The 8,577-nt window shown below is 45.3% G+C and overlaps 1 long non-coding RNA gene across 2 annotated transcripts in view; it reads right to left on the minus strand.

Moving 5' to 3' along the window:
• Window positions 1-5,202: 5,202 nt before the first annotated feature.
• Window positions 5,203-8,577, minus strand: part of LOC112058837 (uncharacterized) — a 47,433-nt gene continuing 44,058 nt past the window's right edge. For both annotated transcript variants that reach the window (XR_006173073.2, XR_002888026.3), the window contains exon 5: window positions 5,203-5,411. This is a non-coding gene — a long non-coding RNA (uncharacterized LOC112058837). The remainder of the gene's footprint in view (window positions 5,412-8,577) is intronic.

Raw genomic sequence — 8,577 nt, forward strand, 5'->3', positions numbered from 1 at the left:
TAAATGAGGCTGCTGTTTAAAATATACATCAATGTTGTACAACAGTTCAGGGCAGGAATTGAAGAAGAATAAGAATGTATCTATGTGAAAGTTAAGTGGGGAATTTAGATAGGCAATTTGATTCTGCCTAAGCCAGAATTTTGGGATGCTGAGGTTAGCACTTGTCCACCCGCAAAGCAATGCTGTGGTGTTTTAAATGCCCACGAAGCTCAGAGGACCTTTGTTTTATGTTTCATCCAAATGAAAGCAGTACGCCACCTCCTAAGCCTGTGACAAGGCATAGGCTCAGAACCAGTGCTTAAAGTGGTCTGAAAGAAGTGGAGAGTTGTAATGGGTGATCTGTCCCCTTTAAGGGTAGTAGGGCCTACGGGGTCAGCCAGACCACGTTCCATAGAATGCCCCTGTTAAGGTTTGGGGAGTTTTGAGATCCCCAAGAGCCTAGGAAAATGAGAGAGGCAGTTACAGGGAGAGAGGAAGCAGTCCTGGGGGAATAGTTTGTGTTTAGGGGGAGGAGGAGAGACCTGGTCTACTTTCCCATTCAGGGCCCTGGACCAGGAGCCTTGAACAGAGAGCAGGACAAGACTCCGTCTCTCCCAACTAACCAAGACCAGCTCTGGAAAAGAGGTCTCTATATGTTCTCGGAACAGGGAGATACCAGCAGGGGAAGGGGGCCACCAAGGGGGAAAGGACTAAAGTAAAAAGAAGGCAGGGGTGGAAGAGCTGATTGGCCTGAATCAGTAGGACAGCCCAACCAGGAGAACTGTGGCCAAATCAAAGTTTATTCGGATTATTTTGTTTTGGTTTTAACATCTAGTTTATAGGGAGGACCAGCAAAGCAGTATTCCTTCAAGTCAAGAAGAGACGTCCCAGAATGCTTTGAGGAACACCCCAGCAGGCAGACCTGTGGCTAAACTGTTCATGCAAATTGACTCTTTCCCCTGGGTCCAGTCACCGTGCTCCAATGACTCTTTAATTAGTTACACAGAGTGGAACAGCTTCAGCAAGAGAGAGGAGGGAGCCCTACATCAGAATCTCCTGGAGCACCAATGGTTAGAGCACCTCTCTGGGACATGGGAGACCCAGGTTTAAGTGCCTCGTCAAACAGCGGGAGAGAGGATTTTAATTGGGGTCTCCTATACCTCTTGGTGATACATGTGGGGGATTGGATACTGGGTCTCCCAGGTGGGTGCCCTGACAACCAGGCTGCAGAGTCATTCTCACTCTGCCTGGCTCTACGACTCTGAAGATTTATATACAGTGGAACAGCTTCAGTAGGAGAATTTGATGAAGAGCCACATCAGAGTATCTCAAGCTGTTCCAACTGAGTGATGAGGGAGACCCCTGTTAAAATCCTTTTCCTTCCCCCTTCTCTGTCTGAGGAGGAATTGAACCTGGGTCTCCCACATCCCAGGCAAGTGGTCTAGCCTCCAGGTGAAAAGTTATAAGGGGTAGGTGGCAGCAACCAGCATATGTGAGATTTTGAATGGGACCCGATCTGGGAGGCAGCATCTGAGCACGCCTACCTGATTGGGCCTGTGGCCAAGATAGGCATCTGTCCACCTGTCTTTACCTGATCTGTGGTTCGTTTGGGGGCTCAAGTAGGAGATAGGCAGCTGGGTGCCTGGAGTGGGGCCACAGTGCATGTGCCCAGAAGCAGAATCTTAAGCACCTAGGGAACAACTTCTGCAAAAAATGTAGGTGCTGATTGTGTTTAGGCGGCAGCTGAGCTGGAGTTGTGTGTGTTGCAGTGAAGCCTAAAACTCTGGGGGCTGGGCACTGAGTTGTGGATCTGGGACTCTCTCTAGCAACTGGCTAATCAGCAGTGTCTCACATAGGTTTAATTACAAGGATTACCACAAAGCCCAGCCATTGAGGGCAGTGGGGATTAATTACCCTATCAGAGTGAGTAAAGAGACTCCTGGCTTGTTGAGCTGATCTGGGAAACACAGCGTCTGTGGAATGAAAAATAGAATCTGGCTCTGGAAGCTTTTGAGCCTTCATTTATGCATAAAGCATAACCTGTCCTTTAGCTGCACCTTTGCTTATCCCCTCGCCAAAATAAAGATGCATCGCCTCAATAGAAGTAGCTACCAGTGCTAATCAAATAGTTAGGTCAAAACAAACCTATCCCAGGTTCATAAATCAATGAGTGAATTACCGAGACAGTTTGTCTCCATTATATGGAGCCAAGGCAAGAATCCGAAAGAGATGGATTAATGAATGCAGGGTCATGAAGGACTACAGCAAACGCAGCCACTAGGTGTCCCTCGTAAGCCTTTATCTATAGCTGTCAAGATACAGTAAGAATTAGTTAAGTAGCTGTCAGGGATAAGAATGTATATTTTATTCTATTCTGGCTTGGAAGACTATCAGCAATGAACTCCAGAAAGGACAGCATCAGGAATCTCTGGTTAGGGCACATTACACATGGCTTATCAAATTCTGATCAGAGCCTGAAACTGCACAATTATCTAATTTGGAAGTATATTTCCCTGCCTAGTAAGGCTGTAGCAGACATTGATCCCATATTATAATACATTTCATACAAACTTTCTTATTTTCCTCCATCATTGACGGTGAGCAACAGCTGTGGATTTCTTGCCTGTCCCAAGCTATGAGAGAAACAAGTGAACAAATCAAGAAAACACCATAATATTTTTTATTGTCAAATTTAAAGCCACTTTTCACATGCAACAAGCAGAGAGTAAACCAATGCCTTGGAAGAACTTGTGCAGAATCCATTCTGCGTGTGCTTTAGGAAAAGGTGTGCTTAAAGGAAAGAAAAGATAGGATCCAGGAACAGCAGAGAGAAATTTAATGACACCTTCTCTGTGTCACCAACAGCAATCCCTTTAATATGGAATATAATTGATTGCTAAGCCCAATTTTACATGCAAAGGAAAGCAGTTGAAAATGGCGCACATCAGAGTGAGGTGTCAATCTGCCAGGTACTGTTTGCATGAAGTATCTTGTCAACTGGATTTAGTGGCTCCGTGCACTTTGTCCCAAGATCTGCAGCCTACCTTGAGTTCCCCAAAAACTAAAGAGCTTCAAGGGTCTTGTGGGTTTTTTGCACAAGATTTTAACTTAGGTTGTTGTTGCAAAATGTGAGAGAATGTGGTCGAAAGGAAGAAGAACCACATAGAATGTCAGTAAATGCCTTCAGAATCCACTGGCCGAGTCTGTTGCATGCACTGCAGAAAGGAGTCACTACACCTCATACAGCCAAATATACCTCTTTTCTTAACTTTCCAGGTACCAACTGTGTACGGGTTGGTTGGTTTGTTTGTTTTGCTACACGGAGACTTTCCCATGCAATTAGTGTAGGTCAAATTCTTTTCTCAGATACATCGGTGTAAATCTGGAGTAACTCCACTGCAGTCAATTCAATTATTAGTGGAGGTAATCTGGAGTTACACTGATTTAACAGAGAGCAAATTTTGGTCCCTAATGTTTGCAAAGTTCTTTATGATTCTTGGGGAAAGGTGATAAGAAAGTGCAAAAAAGTCTGTGGTGCATAACAACGATAAACTGACGTTGTGTCTTCACTGCCAAAAAAGATGGGTTTTTACAACGGGATACTGAATGCATGTTCTCATTGTAAAACTGAGTGAAGACCAGGCGTCGGCTATTTTTAGCACGATGTAACTAGGCAAGTTCAACGCTATACTCCTGCCAGGTTTGATCTTAACTGGCTACATTGTGGTAAAAACTACAGTGCCTAGCCTCCGGTAGGATTTTACATTGAGAGCACTAACGCACGTTCGCTTTCTCGCTATAAGAACATACCTTAAGGCAGTGAAGACAAAGGTCCTGGTTTTTAAAGGTCTTTAGGCCCCTGCATAGGCAGATAGACACCTAGTGGGGTTTTCAAAAGCACCCATGTGCCTGGGAGTTAGACACAATTTACTGCATTCCCCAGATCAGAGTATCCCCAGCTGCTGGCCCTATTCGCGGTGGGGGCACTGCGTGAGGGCAGACTGCCCTGTTCAGTTTCTTTTATAAACTTGGCTGGGGGTGGTACTTGGACAAGCTACAGGCTCTCACAAGCTGCCACAAGCCAGATTCTTAAGCATTTGGATCTCGTCTTGAATGGACAACATCTTACGCTTGTCATCCCCTTAGCTCCTTTACTGAATTGACCATAGTCCCTTAACTTCAGAAGTGAGTGCTGACAGAATAGGTATAACAGTCCTCTGTTGCAAGAGTCCCAAAATCCCTTTTTCTCTGGGACTGGGACAGAGACGTTCTTCGTTAGTGGTCACAAGTGGTCTTTCTAATGGTTACAGCAGGAAAGGTGAACTCTCTGTGTGACTCTTAGGCCTTCTCTACACTACAAAATTAAGTTGACCTCACTTAGGTCGATGTACAACCACTGAGTAATTACTGCAGTTTTTGATGTTCACACTAGCTCCTGTCGGCGGTGCCCGTCCTCACCAGGAACACTTCCACCGATTTAACTGGCACTGTGGGGCACTGACAGCCCAGGGTCCCACCGCTGGGGCTGACAGTCCGGAGCCCCACTACCACTTCCTGGTGAGGGATTGAGGGAGAAAGAGGAGGAGAGCCCAAGCCGGACGGTGTCCAGGCTTGGGCTCTCCTTCTCACTGCCTGCAATCCCTCACCAGGAGGTGGCAGCAGGGCTCCAGCTGTCATCATCGGGGCTGACACCCAACAGGCAATGTAAGTAACTCGGTGTCTACACAGACACTGCGTTGCCCTTCCTACATCAACCTAAGCGCTGCAACTCTTGCCGAAGTGGAGTTACTAAGTCGATGTAGTGGGTGATTTACATCGGCGGGAGCATCATTGTAGTGTAGATACAGAGGTAGTGGAGACGTAAGCTGCTTCTCTAGAGTAGATCAAGCCTAAGTTTCCTGCTTTGTAGAATGACTCCTGTGATAGTTACCTACATCCCACAGGGGCTTCTGAAGCTTAATCAGTGTTTATAAAGTGCTGTGAGGTGGCCTAATGTGGCAGATGTTCTAAAAGTACAAAGCATTATTGTTTATCTTACTGGTTTTGATAGTGATTTGGAGACAGATCCTGCAAGCTTTCCTCATAAGAAACTTGTATTGAAACCAATGGGCGTTCATCTGGCAAGCTGTAGGTTTGCAGGATTGGGTCCTTACTGTGGTTTTTCCTGTCTCTTGCTGTTTTGTTCTCTCCCCTTTCCTTTCGTTGGCTTTTTGACCTTCAGGGCTTTCTTTGAAGTGGCTTTTTGTTATTGTCAAGGCAGCACATCATCTCGCAGCAACATCACTCTCTCAGCCTTGCTTACACATCTGCTAGATGTGAAAGGCCTCAATTCATTGTAGACAGCTAAAGTTGAGTTCTGTTCTTTGTTCTCTTGTTCTGTTGAGAAGGGGCAAGAAAGCATCCTTTGAAATCCCACCACCACTTCTGGAGTTCTTAAGCATGAAAGAAATGAACAAACACAAAAATGAGAATTGGCATGGTGATGAGAGCATAAAAATTCAAACTAAAAGTCTGCATACCCTGTTGTTTTCTGCCAAGGATGGAGTGTGTTCAGAGAATCCTAGAACTTTGAGGTGAAGAATAACAATTAAGTGATCCAAACAATGCAGGAAGTTTTTTGTTCAATTCAGCCTAATTTTTCCCTCTTTTGATTCATCCCATTAAACCTAATTACACATCCTTGTTCCATCCTAAATAATTATTCTCCTTCATTGGTGTTAACACTCTTCAGATACTTATAGACTGTTAACTATCGTATCCCCTCTTAGCCATTGATTAGCCAACCTATGCACAGTTAGTTCTCTTAATGTCTCATAAGTCATTACCTCTCTTTCCTCAACTCTGACCTCCACCCTTTCAGTGTAATCTTGGAAGCATCATTGACTCTGAGATTTCATAGATTCATGGAATATAAGGTTGGAAGGCACCATTATGATCATTCAAGTCTGAGCTCTTGCATAACACAGGCCAGAGAATTTCACCCAGTTGTTCTGAAACCGGCTCTGTGATTTGTGGTACAACTAGAGCAGATCTTCTAGAAAGACATTCTGTCTTGACCTAAAGACTTTGGGTGATAGAGAAGCCAGCACCTTCCTTGGCTCCAGTAGTTAACTGCTCTCACTTTCTTTTGCACATTGATCCAATTTGCAAGCCTAACTATTGCATTATTCCCTCTGCAGCCTAGACCAGCCTGCCTCTCCTTGTCACTCACTCAACTGAATGGCTCCTTCATCCATTTGCTCCTCACTTTGATGTCTGAAACTCCCTCCCCTTGGGACATCCTACATCTCTAATGGCAAGTCTCGACTACAAATTAAGTCGACCTAAGTTACATCGACAAACAGCCACCACAGTAATTTAATCAGTTTTACACATCCACACTACACTCCATGTGTTGAAGGTGTGCGTCCTCACCAAAAGCGCTTGCATTGATTTAACTGCCGGTATGGGGCATTTTAGGAAGTTTCTGAAAGGCAGAAACAATCAACGTAAGCAACGCAGCGTCTACACTGACATTGTGTCAACCTAACTACATCAACTGAAGTGCTACGCCTCTTGCAGAGATGGAATTATGAAGTCTTAACTCACCCACTACACCATCGGTAGGAGCTACATTTAATTGTAGACGCTTACAGCTGCCTTACATTGACCTAACTTTGTGGTGTAAACCAGGCTTTATATCCTAAGTTCAGGAGGCTGCAGCAGGCCCTCACCCTCATACCCGTGTTGGGAAGACCTCTGTTGGTTCCTCATCTACAAAACCATGCTCCTTCTCTTCCAGGTCCTTCATGGGCATCATGGCCCCAACTATCCCTGTGATCTCATCTCTATACAAACTCTACAACCACCCTGTGCTCTGCCAGGTCTGGCCTCCTCTCAATATCTCCTCTCTCATCCTCCTGTTGGAAGTTCATTCTTTGCTGCCAGCACGCCAGCTTTCTGGAGCTGTCTCAGTTGTTCCTCAACTTTTTTTTTTTTTTTTTAATGAAGCTCAAAGCCCATCTTTTGTATGCCATCTACACCCAATGGGCTGTCAACTACTTCACCATATTGGTGCTTATTATTAACAGTTTTTCGTGCGTCTCTTTGTTTACTACTTCCACCTAAATGATAAAGAACAATGCCTGGTTGCAGTCCTATATTCGCTCTGGTGAATCTCTCCTGCCTGTACCATTGTCCATCTCATCGATTTGCATCAGACTTCTGTCTGGAAAGCTGTATAAAGCCTTTACAATGTGCAGAACTAAAACTCAGGGTTTTCTACACATTTATCCAGCTCTTTGGGCTTTACATTGGCTGCTAGTTAAATCCCGTTCCTGGGGAAGCCTGGGCCCCTTGGCCTCCCTGCAGCTACAGGCCTGGCAGCTTTGTCTAAAGCAGCTCTGCTTAGTGCATAGGACACAAATGGGAGAGTCTGGGAGCCACTTTCCTTAGCATATGGACATTGGGTAAATGTGCAGAGAGCTTGCCAAGTGATTTGCTCATGTCAGTAGAAGAATCAGGAACAGTACGCAAGAGTCCTGATGCTCATCTCCTGCTTTTGAGTGCTAAATTATTCCCTAAAATGCACAGTAAATATAATCCCACAGCAAACTCCTCCTACTTAAAATAAAAAGAGAACTGAAGAGAAGCAAAATAGCATAATTGAGAGGGAGGTGGATTCCCAGTGACCGCATGTATGTGCCCTTTACGTGTGTTGGGCCCACAGAGAACGCTGAGTCAAATGGGCTTGTGGTTAGCTGGGATTCAGAATCCTTCTGGCGAACTGCCTGGCTCTGATTATCTGCCAGATGTGCCCGCTGCACAGGTGTTTGCTTCTTCCCTCGTGTGGATGGCTGAGACTGTAACAGCCACATCAGCAGAGAATATTCTCATGATCTTTCAGGATATCCCCTAAAAACACAAAATTACCCCCTGGCTGGTGTATGCCAGCTCACCCTGGCTTTTAATGTCAAGAATTCCCTCGAGATTTCACTTCTGCTATTTGGTTTGTTTGAAGGGCACACTGACTTCAGTGAAACTGAACTTTTCCAGGGTGGTTTTCTCCTCCCCCTCCCCGAAACTCTGTATTACCAGCTTGAGAACTGGCAGGGACATTTAGAAAGTTAGAAGCAAAACTTCTAGTGAGATAATCCAGAGATGTGACACTCTGGCTCTCCTGTGTATCTTATTTTGCATAGGGAATTTTTCTGTGCTTCTCCGGCACAGAAAGGGTAACTGCGCACATAGGGAGAAGATGGCAGAGTTGTCTCCACAAAGTTTCGGGTGCTTCACTGCGCTTTCATTTAGGGGGCAGATGGAAAAAGGCAGTTAGATACCCAACTCTTATTGAAAATCAGTGAGAGTTGGGCACTTAAGTGGTTTTGGAAATTCTCCCCCTTAGTGACCTACTGATTTCCCAGCCTAGATGAATCTGGGCTTCCTTCAGTGATTAGGGGAGAAATCTTCCGAGCTGGGTCAGAGGGCCCAGAAGGGTGGATAGTAGTCTGGGCTCCCATATATCAAGAGGCATTTCTCCATAGTACCTTAATGTGTGGCAATACAGAAAGGGCTTGGAGGTAGGGCAGGGACCAGTATGTCTGAGATTTGAATTTGGCC

Source organism: Chrysemys picta, chromosome 24 (genome assembly GCF_011386835.1).
Source record: "Chrysemys picta bellii isolate R12L10 chromosome 24, ASM1138683v2, whole genome shotgun sequence".
NCBI lineage: Eukaryota > Metazoa > Chordata > Testudines > Emydidae > Chrysemys > Chrysemys picta.